The sequence below is a fragment of the Elephas maximus genome, chromosome 17 (assembly GCF_024166365.1).
Source record: "Elephas maximus indicus isolate mEleMax1 chromosome 17, mEleMax1 primary haplotype, whole genome shotgun sequence".
Taxonomy (NCBI): Eukaryota; Metazoa; Chordata; class Mammalia; order Proboscidea; family Elephantidae; genus Elephas; species Elephas maximus.
The window spans coordinates 24,646,211-24,667,565 of NC_064835.1; the positions used below are offsets into that span (position 1 = coordinate 24,646,211).

The 21,355-nt window shown below is 37.5% G+C and overlaps 2 pseudogenes; both read right to left on the minus strand.

Moving 5' to 3' along the window:
• Nucleotides 1-4,469: 4,469 nt before the first annotated feature.
• LOC126061115 (olfactory receptor 143-like) lies at nt 4,470-18,668 on the minus strand (annotated as a pseudogene).
• A 1,313-nt stretch (nt 18,669-19,981) lies between these two features.
• On the minus strand, nt 19,982-20,907 carry LOC126060578 (olfactory receptor 8B3-like; annotated as a pseudogene).
• Between the last annotated feature and the right edge of the window lie 448 nt (nt 20,908-21,355).

Below are 21,355 nucleotides of genomic sequence, written 5' to 3' on the forward strand. Positions count from 1 at the left end.
TCAGGCCTAAAAAATTACTAAGAGACCACAAATTCCTCAGGGCAAATTTGAAATGTGTCCCACAAGGCAGACATCCCTTGTCTTGCGGCAGTAATGAGCATGTTGGTGATTCATTCATTACATATGCATTTTCTATAGAAATGTTAAGAACTTCTATTTATCTAGATGATGCAAGAGAGATTTTTATGTCAGGGTTCTAAGCTAGAGTTGTAGATCATTCTTTCACCTTTAATATCACCAGTGTAAATACGAGCAAAGGTGAAATGAATTACAAAGAGAGAGATTCTTATGTTGGTCCTTACATTGCAAATCTGCCTCTTCCCGTTCCTTTCTGCCATCTGCGTTTAAGTCATCTTGGCCTAATTCAGTTGTAGCAAAGTATGTCATAATCTATTTCACTAAGATATACAATAGCTTCTTTTTTCCTTTCAACGGACTTGGGTAACCAAAGCGCTATGTGTTCTGATGTGTCAAAAAGTAATTTAACTCAAAAAGCTTTATATTTTACATCATATCATATCATATCAATCACATCACATCACGTCACATCACATCACATCACATCACATCACATCATATCATACTATACTACCAGGAGCCCTGGCAGTGCAATGGTTAAGAGCTTGGCTGCTAACCAAAAGACTGGCAGTTTGAATCCACCAGCCTCTGCTTGGAGACCCTATGGGGTGGTTCTACTCTGTCTTATAGGGTCGCTATGAGTCGGAATCGACTCCACAACAACAGGTTTTGGTTTTAGACTATACTATTTTTTTTATAGGGTTTCTATGGGTCAGAATTGACTCAAGGGCACACAACAACAACAGCATCATACTATATCATATTATCATAAAGATGCAGAAAAGAAAAACATGTATTTTAACTATATGGATTTTCAGTTTGCAGAAGTATGTTACATCGAGCCAACCTCTAACAGGGGCAGAAACACCAGCAAATATATTTTTAAATGTAAATACATAGCTGACACAATAAGAAGAAAATTACACCTTCAAGTGCTAGAAAGAAAAAGCATATAATTCAGTAGATATAGGATTAAGCCCAGGATTCTGCATTTTATCAAGGTCCCAGATAATTCTAAAGCTGTGCTCAGCTAACCACTCTGGAAGTAGAAAAGCCACAGGCCAAGTGATTTGACTTTAACAGGTGTCTGCAGTTGTGGCAGCTTTTTCACAGGTTGGAGCCTGTTTCAAAAGTGACAGAGCTACATGTTCTGGGTCTTAATGAAGGTGCATAGGTCTCAGAAAAGGTAAAAGAGCCTAGCAGATCTTAGCAAATAAAAGAGCAGTGGGGGTGGTAGAAAGCTGGGGGAAGTGGATCTCACCACATAAATGCCAGGTGGCCTAGCAGCTGCCACCTGCACAGACCCTGGCATACCAGAATGAAAATAAGTGAATGACTTCCACATGCATCAGCCAGAATAAATATTAAAAAATGTAAAATATATAAATATAAAAAAGAGAACAATTGCAAAAAGATATCATGTGGAAACATTATATAAAATTTTAATCATTAAAAAAGCAACTCTAAATAGAATTTATTGACGCATACACAGGTAGTAGAATTATAAAAATTGTACTTAAATGATAAACACATCAACTTCAGAGTACTGGTTACCTCTTGGTTAACAGGAAGAGGAGAAAGGGAACGTGGGACATTAGTAGGCGTGTTGTTAGGTGCCATCCAGTCAGTTCCAACTCATACCGACCCTATGCACAACAGAACGAAACACTGCCTGGTCCTGCACCATCCTCACAATTGTTGCTATGCTTGAGCCCATTGTTGCAGCCACTGTGTCAATCCATCTTGTTGAGGGAATTGGTCTTTTTCTCTGACCTTTTATTTACCAAGCATGATGTGCTTTTCCAGGGACTGATTCCTCCTGATAACATGTCCAAAGTATGTGAGACATAGTCTTGCTATCCTTGCCTCTAAGAAGCATTCTGGCTGCGCATCTTCCAAGACAGAGTTGTTCATTCTTTTGGCAGTCCATGGTATATTCAATATTCTTCACCAACACCACAATTCAAATGTGTCAATTCTTCTTTGGTCTTCCTTATTTCTTGTCTATCTTTCCCATGCATATGAGATTGTTGAAAATACTGTGGCTTGGATCAGGCACACTTAAGTCCTTAAGGTGGCATCTTTGCCTTTCAACACTTTAAAGAGGTCTTTTGTAGCAAATTTGCATCTGTTTGTTGAACCATCTCAATTGATATTCCATCAATTCCTGGAGCCTTGTTTTTTGCCAATGCCTTCAGAGCAGCCTGGACTTCTTCCTTCAGGACCATCAGTTCCTGATCATATGTTACCTCTTGAAATGGTTGAATGTCGACCAATCCTTTTTGGGATAATGACTATGTATTCCTTCTATCTTCTTGTGATCCTTCCTCCGTCGTTTAAGATTTTTCCCATAGAATTCTTCAGTATTGCAACTCAAGGCTTGAATTTTTTCTTCAGTTCTTTCAGCTTGAGATATGGTGAGTGTGTTCTTCCCTTTTGGTTATCTATCTTCAGCTCTTTGCACATGTCATCATAATACTTTACTTTGTCTTCTCCACCCACCCTTTGAAATATTCTGTTCAGCTCTTTTACTTTTTTTTTCCTTTTGCTTTAGCTATTTGATGTTCAAGAGCAAGTTTCAGAGTCTTTTCTGACATTTAGGGCTTTTCTTTCTCTCCTGTCTTTTTAATGACCTCTTGCTTTCTTCAAGTATGATGTCTTTGATGTCATTCCGCAACACGTCTGGTCTTCAGTCATTAGTGCTCAACACGTCAAATCTATTCTTGAGATGGTCTCTAAATTCATGTTGGATATACTCAGGGTATTACTTTGGCTTTCATGGACTTGTTCTAATTTTCTTCAGTTTCAACTTGAACTTGCATTATGAACAATTGATGATCTGTTCCACAGTTGGCCCCTAGCCTTGTTCTAAATCATGATTTTGAGCTTTTTCACCCTGTCTTTCCAGAAACCAAAAAAAAAAAAAAAAAAAAAGATGTAGTCAATTTGGTTCCTGTGTATTCCTTCTGGTGAGGCCCATGTGTATGGTCACTGTTTATGTGGGTGAAAAAAGGTATTGCAATGAAGAAGTTGTTGGTCTTGCAAAATTCTGCCATGCAATCTCTGGCATCATTTCTATCATCAAGGCCATATCTTCCAACTACCAATCCACCTTCTTTGTTTCCAACTTTGACGTTCTAATCTCCAGTAATTATCAGTGCATCCTGACTGAATGTTCAATCAATTTCAGACTGCAGAAGTTGGTAAAAATCTTCAATTTCTTCATCTTTGGCCTTAGTGGTTGGTGTATAAATTTGAGTAATAGTCATATTAACTGGTCTTCCTTCTAGATGTATGGATATTATCCTATTACTGACAATGTTGTACTTCAGGATAGATCTTGAAATGTTCTTTTTGAAGATGAATGGGACACCATTCCTCTTCAAGTTGTTGTTACCTGCATAGTAGGCCATATGATTGTCTAATTCAAAATGGAAAATACCAGCCCACTTCAGCTTACTAATGCCTAGGATATCAATCTTTCTGCTTCCTATTTCATTTTGGGTGATTTCCAATTTTCCTAGATTCATACTTTATACATTCCAGTTTCTAATTATTAATGGATGTTTGCAGCTTTTATTTCTCATTTTGAGTGTGCCACATCAGCAAATGACGGTCTCAAAAGCTTTGCTCTATTCAGTGGAGCCAAGTGACTGATTTATTAATGACCAGGAAAAAACCCAAAGCAAAGATAGACAGAATTGTGTCATTTAAATCTGAGGTCAAAATGGGTGTCTCCTTTTTTCTCTTACTAAATTTCTGCGTATTCTGCCCAGACCACAACTGAATTGTCAGATCTTACGACTGCAGTGAAAGGAAAGGCTCATGTGGTGTGTACTCACCAAGGCTGGGAAACAGGAAACAAGACAGAAGCACTAAATGCTGTACTTGCCACTCATGCCCTTGTCAGATCTGTCCTAGGCTACCTAGACCATATCCTGAGCAGAAGCCCAGGCCAGGGTGCTACATGGGAAAAGGAGAGCAGAGGAGAGAGTAGATTCTCCTTGTAGGTTAAGGGAAAGGCTTCACTTCTTATAGACCCATACACATAAAGTAGAGGTTGTTGAGGGAAAAAAAGGTCAGTTGGCCTGATCCCTTCCATTATTATACAATGTACCCTCTCATGGAAGAAGGTGCCCAGTGGCTAAGCTTTACCTTAGCCAGTGCTTTTCCTTTGAGAAAACCAAGACAGAAAATTAAGACAAGGGTCTGTTTTCCTTTGCTCCCAAAGTGAGATAAAAGCACAATCATCCCCATCAGCCCCCAAACTTGAGTGAGTAATATATTGGTACTAAATTTGAGAAAAATTCTTCCTATCACACAAGCAAATCAGACAATGAGTTGGCATGACTGAGCATCCCAAATCCATAGACTAGATCAGTAGTTATTATTTAAGAGCCATAGGTACTGAAGGTTTTGGGCCAACTTTTAGCTGATTACATGTGAAGGATATTGAAAAGAATCAAAGCATAAGAGAGAAAGATAATGAGGATAAATACTATGAAAATTGCACCTACAATAATGGAAGCCACAAGATATTCGCATAGATATTGCTACAGGAGAGCTGAAGGAGGGGGAATATGTCACACATGTATTGGCTGATGATATTCAAACCAGAAAATATCAACCTGATCTTACACCCTGTGTGCACCATAAAAAAAAAAAAAAAATAGTGCCATGGCACCTGAAAATTCTATCATATATGAACCAGGCATCAGCAGGGAACAGACTAAGGGGACATGTAGTGATCATAGGCCATGGTGGTCAACACACAGAACTCAGGGTTGACAAAGAAGCAGAAGAAAAATAGCTGAGTCATGCATCTTGCAAAAGAAATGATGTTCCTCTCTAAAAGAAAATTCATCAGCATTTATGGAGTAAAGACAAATGAATAACAGAGATTAATGAAGGACAGATTGAAGATGAAAAAGTACATGGGGGGTGTGAAGGTGGGAATTCAGGCAAAAGAGGTTAATTAAGTTAATCAAGGCACTTGTGGTTAGGTTGGTGTGTTAATCCCACAATGATAAACTCAGTCACTGAAGAGTCATTTTCCACAGCCATTCAGTTCACCTGTGTATTATCTGTGGGAACAGGGATAGGTGACTTTAGCAATAGACCCTAAATTTTTCTCTCCAGAGGGAGAGCTGGGTCTGCTTCTGTGCAAACTCAGGACAGCAAGGAATTTAAAGAGTAAGACTTGCTAAAGAAATTGCAGAAGCCTGAGAGTCAGATGGAAACTGGTGGTGTAGTGGTTAAGAGCTATGGCTGGTAACCAAAAGATAAGCAGTTTGAATTCGTTAGGTGTGCCTTGGAAACCCCATGAGGCACTTATGCTCTCTCGTAGGGTCACAAAGAGTTAGAATCGACTTGATGGCAACTTTTTTTTTTTTTGGTTTGAGAGTCACATTGTCCTTTCCCATTCTCTCCCTCCCCACTCTCTGTTCATAGGTCACTGTCAAGAGGAGAATGCAGGAGACCTTCTAAAGTCTCAGCATTTCCTCCCTCCAATGCAGTGGGCATCTCCTGGTCTCCTCTCATGATTGGGAGTATTCCCCTAGAACCACTGATCTATGTAATTGTGAATTTTGAAGGAAATTATCAGATGGGAGATGATTCATACACTCATCTTTCTTTTGCCTGGAAGCCTGCTGCTACTGGACCTTCCTCCCCATTGTCTGAGAGAACAAAGTCTCTGATGATGAAAGAGTTAAGAGCCATCAGCACCGACCTCAGTCTTTGACCTGCTAGTCGAGGTACACTGGGGAAGATGCTATGATTTCTGTTTGAGAATTGTCTATACCCTGTCCACACACAAAGGAACATAACTATATAGCAACAAAACAATCATCTGGTTTCAATGGGAATTTTTTCCATGCCCTGTAGTTATGGGGAAATTTATTTAAAGCCCAGAAAATGATTCCCCACTTGTGATTTCCTCCTACTTTGGTGAGCCTCTTAAGGGTAAAAATTCCTGAGTTTATGTTTACATTCCGTGTCCCTTGGGATTCTTTGGGATTCAGTATCCTCAAGTGTTCACTTCACGTCAGGAATTCTGAATCCCCAGTACAGTAGTGAAACCTGAAGAGATTTTGTATGATTTTCAACTCAGAGTCTACCAAAGTAACGTTTGTCTTTTCACATTTTCTAATCCTGGTGTCAGGGATGAGTAAGCTTTTGCCCTTGAGCCTTAGTTTAAGTAATTGTTTTCCCTTTTAGCTCTAGTACTTTAAGTTTTTTTTTTTTTTTAATGTTAATCATTTCTAGAAATACCATCAAAAAGTTCATATTCATTATTTTCTATATTCCCAAATACCATACATCACATTAAGAAATAATATCTGAAGCGGTTTTTTTTGTTGTTGTTAAGGAGAGACTTTTTCAAGAAAGTAGAAAGAGTTGATTAAAAGTGAAATTATATAATATGGAATGAGAACTATACACTCTTTACAATACTATTAACCCAAAAATAATGTTATAAAACATACTACAAATAAAAACAGTGGGGTTGCACTTTCATTTTATTTTCCTCCTTCCACAGAAACTGGTGGAAATTCCTTATCAGGTTTGGTAAAGAGCATTGCCTTTGTCCTGGTCTAGTCTGCGTTCCATGTAAGTGTTATCCTATTTCCATTGGTCTTCTTTTATGTGAGCCATTCTGTACTAGGGAGGCTGTTCCCACATCCTTGGGCCTTTATTCTTCATCTTTGCTTATGAATTAGCTTAAAGTACACTTTAAGTAGATTTCTAATCAAAGTTTTATAACCTTATTTTGTTATGCAAAATTTAGCATCAAAACATATTAAAGTGTATTAAAATGTACATTTCAACAAATTATTAAAAAATGAACAGCTTGTTACCACCATGCAGATCTATACATAGAACATTGCCAGCACCCGAGAAACCTTTCATGTGCCGTTTCTTGATTGTAGCTCCATCCGTTCTTCCATTCTTCATTCTGACTCTGTTGCAATCACTTCCTGGACTTTCTCTATAGTTTCACCACCTAAGTAGGGCTTCATAGTTAACTGCTTCCAGCCCGTTCAAGGATAAAGAGAGTGTGGAAAAGGCATACCTCAGCCCTGCAACATTATTCCTGGAACTCAGTCACTTGCCACACCTAACTAAGGAAGACTGGAAATTGTGAGCTCTGGAAGAAGAAGTTAATAACTAGCAGTCTCTGCCACATACGGCTAATAGTGTTGGTATAAAAAAAAAATAATAATAGTGTTAGTAGCTACCAAATATCAGTGATGTGCAGATTAAATCAGATATGGAATGTAAGGAACTTTGCACTTGGTAATTACATAATAAGTAACAATGATTTTTATAGGCTATCCTTATGTATTTCCACTTATCAAATAAAAAAAAAAAAACAAAAGCCATTGTCATCTAGTTGATTCTGACTCATAGCAACTCTAAGGGACAGAGAAGAGCTACCCTCATAGGGTTTCTGAGGCTGTATAGAAGCCAACTGCCCCATCTCTCTTGTGGACTTGCTGGTGGATTCAAATTGCAGATCTTTTGGCTAGCAGCTGAGCACTTAATTAACTACTGTGCCACCAGAGCTCCACACTTACTGAATAGACAATATAAAATAAAGATATCATTACCATTAGCTGTCACCCATTCACTCTTAAACTCATGGAAACCACATAAACAACAGAATGAAGTGCTGCCTGGTCCAGCTCTATCTCCAAGATCGGTTGCTTATTGGACCACTGTGATCCATAAAGTTTTCATTGGCTGTTTTTCCGAATTAGATTGCCAGGTTTTTTGTCCTAGTCCATCTTAATCTGGAAGTTCTGCTGAAACCTGTGCAGCATCATAGAAAGATGTAAACCTCCACCGAGAAATGAGTGATGGCTGGGCACGAGGCACATTGGGTGGGTTTAAACTCAGGTCTCCCGCATAGAAGGGGAGAATTCCACCCCTGAGCCACTAATGTCCTCTAAAGACTGTATACACATTTTCTAAAACAATAGAGTTCTCAAAGCTGTAATGTTAAAGAAAAAATACTATGTCAGTCTCCAACATGGACATTACGAAAATATAATCAATTTTCACGGGTAATTTTGACCATTTGAGACCAAATTTAGAACCTAATTCATGTGTAAGATACAACTCCACTATGTTGAATTGCAAAAATCTACCTTTACTTCTTCCTCTCTCCTGGGACTATAAGTCCCTTAAGGTCACTGAGCCTCATTTATGTAACATACCACACATTACCCAGCACTGAGCTGATAAAAAGCCATATAGCTTTCACATATACAAATGAATTATTGAAGCAACAGCCATTTCCTCTTTCTGGATTCAGCAAGTACTTCTAGATCAGCCCTGCCTCTATGGATCTTGAATAGGAATCACCTACCTGAATTTGCTTGCAAAGGTTAAATGTAGGGTCTGCACCATGCGGTTGATCTTGGGAAATGACCTCATAAAATACTGTGTGTGTGGGTGTGTGTATGCATATGTGCAGGACAGAAGGCAGTGAAAAGTCTTTAGAGTGGAGAATAGAGGTAAATAAAGGTTGGGGTGTTGAGGAAGTAAAGGGATAAATAACTCATAACCTCTTTTACTTTTGGCTTTTCATCTGTCCTCAACTGGAGAGTCCTCTTATCATGCTGAGCAACTATACAGCAGTGCACTCTTTCCCATGGGAAAAATAAGGAGAGAGAAGAGAAGGGTGAAAACAAGAGTGTGATATGATCTTCACCAGCCTGAATAGCCAGGTGTAGTTAGGCAGACCCAGAACCCAATCCCGTCTCTGTCACATACTAGCTGTATCGGCTAATTTATTCCAGGAAATTTCTGTGCTTCAGTGACTGTATCTACAAAAAAGAAACATTAGCAAACTTGAAAAGGTGTTATGAGGAGTAAGGGAGAGTAACAGAAGATCACAACCATGTACAAAGAGCTAACCCCTCATGCACAGAGGGTGATGGCCTCCCAGCTCCCCAAGCCTGGGCTTGCCTGAGAGTGACAGGTGCTCTCAACTCCAGATTGACTGGATTTTCCACTCCTTATTTTTCTTCCCAAATGTTTAAACATACATTTGAGAAATGAGATTATACTGTCAAGATCTAAGCATCTAAAATCCACTAGACTCTTCCATATAACTTTATGTTTAAAGTAGTTGATAGTATTTGCTTATAGCAGCTTTACAATAACCAAGTTCAGGTTTTAATCAGAAACATTGTCCTTAGTTCTGAACTAGGGAGGGCTGTTTTCTGTTATCACAGAGAAAGTCTAAACTTAGAAACATCACCTTCCTAGTGCATAGGCATAGTCAAATCACATGGTTTACCTGCTTAACTCTCAGCTGTAACAACTTCATTAGAATTATACTTTCTCTCATAATTCCTTTATCACTTTTTTAACACAGCAAAAGGAAGCAAAAGCTAGAAAGGATAACTCTATATTGAGCACAAAACAACCTTACTCAGTTGTTCCGACATACCTTTCCCCCTTTTGAAGAAGTCCAAATATATACATAATGCTCAGATTACCTAAACTTTAATTACCTAACCTACCTTTTAGGCTATCAGCTGAGTAACCTTGATGAAAACTTCAGTAATCTTAACCTTTACAAACTACCTTGATAACTGTTTTTGATTATTTTTTCCAAAATAATCTGAAATAATAGAACCTTAGTTTTTTAAGTCATTTTTTTTCCTGAAATTGAAACAGATTTTACTTGTATTTTGAGATTCATCAAATGAAACAGTAGTGATCAAATTTAACCCACTACCCAGTCCACCTCAAAGGGATAAAATAAAAAACAGAGTGGATGAACCTCTGCTATGTCTAAAAAGGGTCCCAAATAGCACAGATATTTATTGACTTATTTAAAGACACTTTTTTCAACAAGGTATACAATTTTATCAAAAACTACAGCAAAGAAAAGAAAAAACAGAAAGCGCCAACTAAGATGAACTGTTTTATATAAACAGAATGAGTTAAGTGAAAATTAAACCTTTTGCATGAAAATATTGGAGTCCTAAGATGGGGTATGAGTCATAATCTAAAAGCTTAAATCAAAGATTTACCAATGCAAAAGATCTAAACAAACAAATGAATAGACAAAAAAAAAAAAAGAACAACACAACAGGTATGCTGCATATCACAATCCCTAATTATTGAATGGAGATTAGAAAAATAATAAAACGATAAATATTAAATTTATCTTAGAAAATGTTTAAACTATCTCTTGCTATATCAGATTAAGGCATTTTTAGAGTAGTCACCTTTTTTACCTTTTTCTCAAAACATAAATAATCTGACACCTTATTCCAGAAAACACATTGTTACAATTTGTTTTATTCACCAAATGTTTATTTCAAATTATAATTTCCCTCTCAATGGCAACTCGAAATTTATAAAAAATTAGCATATAGAATCCAAAAACAATTTGGGCATAGCATATAGAAGCCAACAAAAACATTGTGATTTAGTGGTTCCCAGATCTTCCAGCCTTCTGGGTTTAATCTTTCTCTAATATCAAATAACTTAAGTCCTTATCATACCCAGAAAAGTCCTTTGATTTCCAAAACATTTCCAAGAGCTTCTAGAAGGGAGATGGTAGGAATAGGTAGAGACTTTTATTTTCCCATCATTTTTACTTCCTACATCTTTGCTTCCTAACTTCAGTTTCAGGCGCCACTTGACTATTTTATCTCCTGAAGTTGTGGTGCTCTCACTTCTGGTTCCCCCCACAAATTTGACTATAGCTTTTCCTCTTTCATTCTCCAAAACTCTACTAACAATGTATAACCATTGTGTATTATAAGCTTCATTAAAAAAAAAAAAAAAAAAAAAGCTTTTTGTACAGTGTAGGGTAATTGCAGTACTCTACAAAACAGGATACAAGTCAGATCAAAATTTGGTGTCTTGGGCCTCATTGACCATTCCACAGACAGGGATCTCTTACTTATCGGCTGTGTGCCTCTTTGGTCCTGACCTAATGCTGTGTTGGTGGACTCCTTTCTCTTCTATGTCCTCCTCTCTCTGAATTACAGGTGCCTGCAAACATCTCAAGCTCACTTTATTTTATTTTGCAGAAAAAAGTCAACTCCTATTTGAATCAATCATTTCCCAAAAATACTAAACCAACAGGCCTCCTCTTCCACACAAAAAGAACCCTCAAAGTGTTTTCCTAAACAAAAATAGCAATATGCAGCTTGAGAGAAATTTATGTATCCTCCTGGAACCAAGAACAGTCAACTTCAAAATAGAAATGTTGTCTCATATGTCATGTTCCCAGAAATAAATAAAAAGTAAAAGCAAAGTATACTAAAAAATAGAGTTGATATCAGTAGGTTAAGAATTTATTCTTGCTTTTTTTCATTAAGAGGCTTTCTGACTTAAAGTAAATCATTAGTCTTTCTGGGCTTCAGTCTCCCATCCATGAAATAGATATATATTGGCCATGTCTTTGTGCTATTTACAAAGGTAAATAAGAAAGTTCTTTGTTAAAAGAGGCTTAATGCAAAGTGTTTACATGTGCAAAGTAAGTTATACTTGATAGTGTTTATGGTATCTTCTAACTCTGAAGTGCTGGTATATGAAGGAGTCATACTTCTGCCAGTGGAGAATGAAATCATATTGTCTGATCATACTTTCAATGGCATATTAAAAGATGCAGTGAAAGGTCTCTGTAGTGGCATAATGTGACCTAAAAAAATAACCTAGAATTACCTTATTGGAAATATTGGAAAAATTACTAATCTATTTCCAGGGAAAAAGAGAAAGTTCAAATTTACAAAGAAAAATAGAGAGATAATAAATTTCCTCCATAACGTTATTCCTAAATGAGAGAAAAAGTAATGATGAGAAGAAATTTTCAGAACAATGAGTAAAGAAAGAATTATTCTTAAAAAATGGAAATAAATTATTGAGAAAAGACAAGTTTTCTTCAGCATGGTAAGAAAGAAGTAGGATAAGAAGGCTGTCACCAAAAATATTACAATTAAACAAACAGGGCCTGCCTGTTTTGTTACAACCTGCAGAGAGAAATAGGGTTTCTGATCAAAACATTTCCCTACTTAAGGTTTTCTTAAGGGCAAGTTTACCATCTTTGTTTCTCAAGCTATAAATTAAGAGTTTCATCCTGGGAACCATATTGGTGTAAAAGATAAAAGAGATTTTTCTCTCACCTGGGGGAAGGTGGTTTGAGATACTTGAATGTGCCTGAGCCAAAGAATACAGAAATAGCACTCATGTGGGTGCTGCAGATACCGAAGGTTTTGGGCCTTTCCTCAGTGGAATTGATGCAGAGGATGCTGAACAGAATGTAACCATATGAGATAAATATGGCGAGACTGAGCAAAATAATATTGATGCCCACCACAGTGAAAACCTGCAGCTCATTGATGTAGGTGTTGGTACAGCAGAGCTGGAGCAGAGGGAGAAGGTTGCAAAAGTTATGGTTGACGGTGTTTGCATCACAGAAAGTCAGTCTCAGCATGCATCTAGTATAAGCCATAGCACCAGAAAATACCATCAAGCACCCAGTGCCGTTAAGTTGATTCCGACTCATAGTCCATCAAGTATGAACCAAAAATAAGGTTGAAACTCATGTTAGGGGACATGGCAGTGTTATACAAAAGTGAATTACAGATGGTCATGTAGTGATCACAGCCCACTGATGTCAGCACGTAGCATTCAGAAATGGCAAAAAGTGTGGGGGGGGGGCGGCGGGGAAGAGCAGGGTCACACACCCAATGTAGGAGATAATGTTCTTGTTTGATATGAAATTCGTTAGCTACAATGCTAAGTGTAGGTATAAACAGAGATGGATAATAGGGGTCTATGAAGGATAAGTAAGAGCCATGGTGGTCCAAAGATTAAAGCCCTCACCTGCTAAATGAAATGCCTATGGTTCTAAATCACCAAGGGAGAAAGATGTGGCAACCTGCTTCTGTAAAGTTTATAGTCTTGGAAACCCTATGGGGCAGTTCTTCTCTGTCCTATAGGGTCACTATGAGTCAGAATCGACTCCATGGAAAATTTTTTTTTTTTGCTTATGAAGGACAAGTTAAAAAGGAAAAAGTACACGGAGGTGTGAAGGTGAGAATTTAGCCCAATTAGAGATATCAAGCCCAAGTTTTCCAACATAGCAATCATAATCATTACTAGAAACAGGGAGAATAGAGGGAGTTGGATATCTGGTTAGTCTGTAATCCCACCAGAATGAATAGTCTCGAAAGAACCATTTCCAGTAACCATTTGTCTCTGGAGGGGGAAGGAGTTCTGTGGGCACAAGGGAAAAGGCACAAATTAGATGGCAATCCAGATCTCCCCACAATGCCTCCTCCTACAAGGATGAGGTATATGCTGGGGATATCTGAGACCACCCAATTCTGAACCCATAGAAACTGTCTCACCACAACCAGAATACTGAGTGACATTGTCTGCCATTCATTAGTGCCTTTATAAGCTAAATATACCAAAAGGTACTTCCAACCTATTCTACAGAGGGAAGACAAGTGCTGTCAAAAGCAAGCTTAAGAAACCAAGGGGTAAAGGAGAAGACCAGTACAGAATTGTCTCTCTCATCTCATTTTTTCTCCATTCATCTGAGCATTCTGCTCACCAGTAAAATTAGAGATAGAGGCCCTAGCAAAATGGTGCTGGCTTCTGATGTAGGCTACACCCTGGCAAGTTGGTAACCATACGTATTGAATCTATTCAAAATTACAGGACCACAGTCTACTGGAGGTTCTATAATAACTGCCTATGTTGCACAGTAAAATGATAAATCTAGAAGAGTGAGAGTTCTCGCCTAGGACAGGAAACTTACTGACTGTGAGACTGGAACCACTGCAGCCCCTACTGTCACTGAACATTCCCTACTCACCCTTCAAACACATTCTTCCAGTTACTGTTAGAACTGCACAAAATGGGAAAGAAAGTGTCATGTCGTAGATTAAATCCCAGGACTTTTCTGTCAAGACAATGAGGGCATTAAAATGAAAGTGGTTCAGGAACTCACCCTCCTTAAACCTGAAAACCTTTGTGCTTCTTTATCGATGTTATATGGTCCTGGATGGGATATTTCATGGTCTCCTGGATGGGAAATTTCAAGCTCTGAGGTTTTGGTTCCTTTGATTCAAACAGGATGCTGCCCAGGATTGATTTCTGATATGCCCTGGAGATCTTTCTAACCTACAGATTATACTTTCTGATATTAATTTTGAGTCTTCTTAAGCAACAGAAAAAAAAATTACTATTATCACATTTTCCATTTGATAAGACACAGAAGCTTTACTGTGAGTTTACTAATACAATGCACTGAATTTTAAACAGGTTAGAACTTTGTTCAGGCTTTTCCCGAAACAGAACATTCTGTGTGTAAAAGGGATACAAGGGGATTGTATTTACACCCTGGATCATGATCTGTCTTTAGTTCCTAAGGAACTAAACACTCTAGTTTTCTCTTGACTCTAGGAATTACACATCCCCCAATGCAGAGCTGAAAAGAAAGTTGCATATCCCCATCATCTTCATCTCTGAAGGGAAATCTATTGAATTCTTTCCTTCTTCTTCATACATCCAAAACGGAGATTTTGCCACAAGAGTTCTTCCTCCAAGTTCTTTATTTCTTATATGAAATTTACCAGATTGTACTTCCTGACTCACTGAGGGGTTCCTTTGCTTTCACTGGCCCTTTACATTACTAAACATGATATCCTTCCCAGTGATTGGTCCCTCCTGATAACATCCAGTACTATATTGGACAATATTCTGTTGTGATTCATAGGGCTTTCATTGGCTAATTTTCTGAAGTAGATTGTCAGACCTTTCTTCCTAGTCTGTCTTAGTCTCAAGCTCTGCTACAACCTGTAAACCGTAAATGAGCCTGCTGGTATGTGAAATACCAGTGGCACAGCTTGCTGCATCAAAACTTCCAGCATAACAGGAATATGGAAGCCACTACAGTACTACAAACTTACAGATAAATGGTGGGATATTACTTGATACCTACCAGATATCAAGGAGCCCTGGAGGCACAATGGTGTTAAGCAGTCTGCTAACCAAAAGGTTGGCAGTTCCAACTCACCCGGAAGCTCTGCTGGAGAAAAGACCTGACAATCTGTTCCTATAAAGATTATAGACTGGAAAACCCTATTGGGCTGTTCTACTCTGCCACATAGGGTACTGTGAGTCAAAATCAACTCAGCAGCCCCCAACAACAATAATAACCAGATACTGTTGATGTAAAGATTAAATCAGACATTGAATGTAAAGAACTTAACAAAAAAAAATTTTTTTTTTTGTTAAGTGCTAAGTTCTTTACATTCAACAAGTACCCGATAAATAACAATGATTATTATGGGCTAACTTTCTTTTCAGTCATAGTATAGATGACTGCAAAATAAGAATATATCTACACATAAGAAATGTGAAAGATGCTTTCTTATTTAGGTACCTTGCTTCGATTTGTGTTCTGAAGCATGCTTATTTGCTGAAATCATTGTTCATGTTTCACTAATTTTTTAAAGTATAATAAATTATATGTATTAAAAATAACACTGGTTAATTCAAAATCAGAACACCAGTTCTCAGTTCTACCCCTTATAAACTGGTATTTGAAACAAGTCACTTAAGATCTCTGAGCATCAGTTTCATCATCTACTAAAGGAGAACCAGGATCTTCCTCCCCCTTTAACCTCACAGATTTCCATCAGTATCAGATGGACTACCAATGTAAAGTAAAGGCACTCCTGACCCAACGCATGGTGTTTTCAATCACCTTGTATGCATGTGAAAGCTGGACAATGAAAATGGAAGACTAAAGAAGGATAGATGCCTTTGAATTATGGTGTTCATGAAGAATATTGAATATACCATGGACTGTCAGGAGAACAAACAGCCCTGTCTTGGAAGAAGTACAGCCAAAGTACTCCTTAGAAGCAAGGATGGCAAAACTTCATCTCACATACTCTGAGCATGTTATCAGGAGGGACCAGTCCCTGGAGAAAGACATCATGCTTGGTAAAACAGAGGATCAGCAAAACAGAGGAAGATTCCCAAAAACCAGAAAGAAAACTCCAACTAAGATCATTTTTTTCAGCAAAAATCAAGCCTTTTGCATGTCAATATTGAGGGCAGAGGCTGGGGTTTGAGTGATCATTTAAAACCAGAAGTTAAGAATTTAGCTATGTTAAACATCTAAATATTAAGCAAACAAACTACCTATACTCAAATTCACAATTCCTTAATATTGAGCAGAGATTTGAAAAATGGTAAAATAATAAATGTTAATAAAATTATCTTAAACTCTTAGCCATTGAGTTAATTACAGCTCACTGCAACCCTATAGAACAGAGTATAACTGCCTTATAGGGTTTTTAAGACTATAAATCTTTACAGAAGCAAACAGTTTTATCTTTTTCCCACGGAGCAGCTGATGGATTTGAATTTCTAACCTTTCTTTTAGAAGCCGGAGCTTAACCAGCATCACCAAACTCCTTTTAAAGTTATCTTAGGAAATGTTTAAATTGTCACTTGATACATCTGATTAAGCATTTTTAGAGTAATCATCTTTTTACCTTTTTTCACAAAATGTAAATAACCCAACATTGTGTTCATGAAAGACATTGCCACAATTTGGTTTATTCATCAAATGTTTATTTCAGAAAAGCCAACAGATGATATTATACATAATAGAGAAAGGTTGGAAACTTTACCCTTGAAATCAGGAACAAAACAAGGGTGCCCACTCTCACCACTTCTATTCAATATTGTATTAAAAAGGCAAAAGAAAAGAAATAAAATGTATCCAGATAGAAAAAGGAGTAAAATTATCTCTATTCGCAGATGATTTCATCCTATATATAAAAAATCCCAAAGAGACCAAAAGAAAACTTCTAGAGCTAATAGAGGAATTTAGCTAAGTTGCAGGGTATAAGGCCAACAAACAAAAATCAGTTGGGTTTCTATACACCAGCAATGAGAAATCTAAAAGTGTTATTAGGGAAACAATTCCATTTACAATAGCATCTAAGAGAATAAAATACCTAGGGCTAAATCTAACCACAGATGTGAAGGACTTATACAATGAAAACTATAATATACTGCTGAAAGAGATTAAAGAAAATGTAAATAAATGGAAAGATGTTCCATGTTCATAGTTTGGAAGACTTAATATTGTTAAGATGTCAATTCTAGCTAAAGTGATTTGGAGATTCAGTGTAATCCTGATCAAAATTCCAATGGCTTTCTTTATAGAAATAGAAAAACCAATCCTCAATTTTATAGGGAATGACAAGATGCTCCGCATAGCTAAAACAAATTTGAAATTGAAGAACAATATGGGAAAGCTCACAATTCCTGAATTTAAAACATGCTGTATACAGCTACAGAAATTAAGGTACTGGTGTAATAGACACATAGACCAATGGAATAGAATTGAGACTCCAGAAATAAACCCACATGTCTATGATCAACTGATTTTTGGCAAGGTTGATAAGTCCATTCCAATGAGGAAAGAAGAGTTTCTTCAATAAATGGTGCTGGGAAAATTGGATTTCCACATGCAGAAAAAAGAAACAGGGTCCATGCTTCACACCATACACAAAAACAAATTCAAAATGGATTAAGGACATAAATGTGCAAACTAAAACTGTAAAGTTCTTAGAAGAACAATCAGGAGCAATGCTGTTAGGCTTTCCCTTCAACAATGGATTATCTAATATAATAACAAAAGCACAAACAGCAAAACAGAAAATAAGTAAATGGGACCTCATAAAAATTAAAAACTTTTGTTCATCAAAAGACTTTAACAAAAAATAAAAAAGACAAGACATTGACTGGGAGAATATCTTTGGAAACCATATATCAAACAAGACTCTGCCAAAATATAGGTAAAACTTCAACAACTTAACAACAAAAAGAAAAATAACCCAATCATAAAATGGGCAATGGAAAATACCTGTAAGTCCAGCAAACACATGAAAGGATGCTCAGCATCATTAGCCATCAGATAGAAAATGATACTGGTGAGGAGTGAGCTTCTTGGTTCAAGTAGACACATAAGACTATGTGGGCAGCTCCTGTCTGGAGGTGAGATGAGAAGGCAGAAGGGGATAGGAGCAGGCTGAATGGTCATGGGAATCCCGATGGAGAGGAGGAGTGTGCTGTCTCATTAGGGGGAGAGCAGCTAGGAGTGCATATCAAGGTGTGTATAAGGTTTTGAATGAGAGACTGACCTGGTTTGCAAACTTTCACTTAAAGCACAATAAATTAAAAAAAGAAAAAAAACAATGAACAGGAAAAAATGTTTATTTTAAATTATAATTCCTATATCAGCTGGAATTTGAGTTTTATACCGCTTAAAGTCCACATAGCCATAGCACATTAAAACCAGAACAACAGGTGTGATTTAGTGGTTTCCAGGTCTTCCTGCTCTCTGGATTTAAAATTTCTATAATATCAAATAACCTAAGCCCTCATCCTACCCAGAAAAACTCTGTGATTGCCATAATATTTCGAGTAGCTTTCAGAAGGGAGAGGGTAGGAACTTTCATTTTTTCATCATTTTGCTTTCTAAATTTCTGCTTCCTGACTTTGGTTTCAATCACCATTCGCGATTTTATCTCATACAATTGCAGTCCCCTCACTACCTGAACCCCCACAAATTTGGCTACACTTTTCCTCCTTCATCCCCCAAAACATTACTAACGATATATAACCATTATGCATTATAAGCATTATCAAAGCTTTTTGCACAGTGTAGGAAAACTGCAGTACTCAACAGAACGGAATACAGGGAAAATCACAACGCAGTGCCTGAAACTTCATTGATCATTCCTCACACAGCGACCTCTTATTTATTGGCCATGTGTCTCTTTGGTCCTGGTCTAATGACATGTTTTTGGACCTCTTTCTCTCCCATGTGCTCTATTCTCTGAAATAAAAACACGTGCAAATATTTCAGATTAACTTTTTTATTTTTCAGAAAAAAATTAGTGTCTTTGGGTAATTCATCTCCGAACTCTATTTGCCCAATAAGCATCCCTTCCCCCCAAAAAGAACAGTGAAAATGTTTTCCTAAACAAACAAAAAAAAGCACTACCCACACTAAGAGAAATTTATGCATCCTCTTGGAACAAAGCAATTAACTTTCAAAGTAGAAATGTTTTCTCTTATTTCATGTTTACTGAAAAAAAATGAAGTAAAATAAAGCAAGGTTTACCGGAAAGTAGACTTGAAATCGGTAGGCTAAGACTTTACTTAGCTTTCTCATTAAGATGCTTATGACTTTAAATCATTAACCCTCTGAGCTTAAGTTTCCCATCCATGCAATAATTATAGGCCCATGATCAATTATATGTTTGTTTGGGTATAGGAAGGTAAATAAATAAACTCTTTTTCAAAAGAAAGTGCATAGTGTTTACACCTACAAAGTGAGATAAACTTGATACTGTTCATGGAACCTTTAATTTCTGTAAAATGGTGACATTCGAAGGACACTATGCCTGCCCACTGGAGGATGGAAATACAAGGGCAGAAATATAATCTGATTTATGCATCCAATGAAACATTACAAGTACCTAATAAGAAACCTCCACCACAATGGTGTAATGTCATGCTAAAACTGCTTTATTAGATCATTCACAGAATCATTATTATTTTTCCAAGAGAAAAAAAGTTCAAATTTACTGTGAGAAATACAGTGATAATAAACTCTTTAATGTTATTCTTAAAAAGAAAAATTGTGAAATTAGAATAAATCATGGAAATGTTGAGTAAGGGAAAGCCAACTAAAAAAAAGTGAAAATAAAGTATTGAGATAAGAAAGAAATAGAATAAGAATAATGCCACCAAAAATACTGAAACCAAACATGCAGAGTCTCCCTGTCCTCTAACTACTTGTACAGAGAGATACTGTTTTTGATCAAAACTTTCTCCTACTCAACGTTTTCCTCAGGGCAAGTTTAACATCTTTGTTCCTCAAGCAGTAGATTAAGGGATTCATCATGGGAACCACATTGGTGTAAAGCACAGAAGAGATTTTTCCTTCACCCGTAGACCCTGCAGAAGATGGTTGGAGATACATGAATGCACCTGACCCAAAGAACAGAGAAACAGCAATTACATGGGAACTGCAGGTACTGAAGGCTTTGGACCTGCCCTCAGTGCAACTGATGCGGAGGATGCTGGAGAGAATGAAAGCATAAGAGATAAAGATGGTAAGACTGGGCAAAATAATGCTGATGCCTGCCACAATAAAAACCACCAGCTCATTGATATAGGTGCTGGTGCAGGACAGCTGGAGCAGAGGGAGAAGGTCACAAAAGAAATGGTTGATGGTGTTGGCATCGCAGAAGGTCAGTCTCAGTATGCATCCAGTGTGAGCCATAGCACAAGAAAAGGCTAACAAGGACGAACCAAAAATAAGGTTTAAACACACTTTAGGGGACATGGTAATGTGGATTACAGATGGCCACATAGCGATCATAGGCCATTGATGTCAACACAAAGCATTCAGAAATGATTAAAAAAAAGGAAAAAGTAGAGCTGGGTCATGCACCCCTTGTAGGAGATAATATTCTTCTTTGATATGAAGCTCATTAACATTTTTGGTGTAAACACAGAAGAATAACAGAGGTCTATGAAGGACAAGTTAAAGAGGAAAAAGTACATGGGGGTGTGAAGGTGAGAAATCAGCCCAATCAGAGTAATCAAGCCCAAGTTTGCCAACACAGTGACCATATACGTTACTAGAAACAGGAAGAACAAAGGGAGTTGAAGATCTGGTTGGTCTGTTAATCCCATCAGAATGAATTTGGTCACAAAAGAACTATTTCCATTAGTCATTTTTCTATAGGGTTGGGTCTGTGGGTACAAGTGAAAAGAGTTACATTAGATGGCAACTCAGATCTTCCTGCAGTATCACCTCCCACAAGGTATATGCTGAGGATGTCTAAGACTAACTCAACTTGGGCCCATATCATCAGCCTTTACCAGTACCAACACACAGAGTGACACTGAACTCCCATTATTAAAGTCTTTGTAAGCAAAAAACGGTAAAGACTACCTCCAACTTTGTGTACATATAAAGTCAGTGTCACCTTATGTAGCATGACAGCTAGAAAAAGCAAGGGATAAAGGAGAGGAAAGATGCCCAGGACACAATCCTCTCTCTCTCATCTCATTATTTCTTCACTCACATGAACCCTCCTCTCACCAGTGAATTTGGAGGCAGAGGTCCAAGGATCATGGTGCCATCTTCTGATGCAGATTAGACCCCAGCAGAGTGGGAACCATG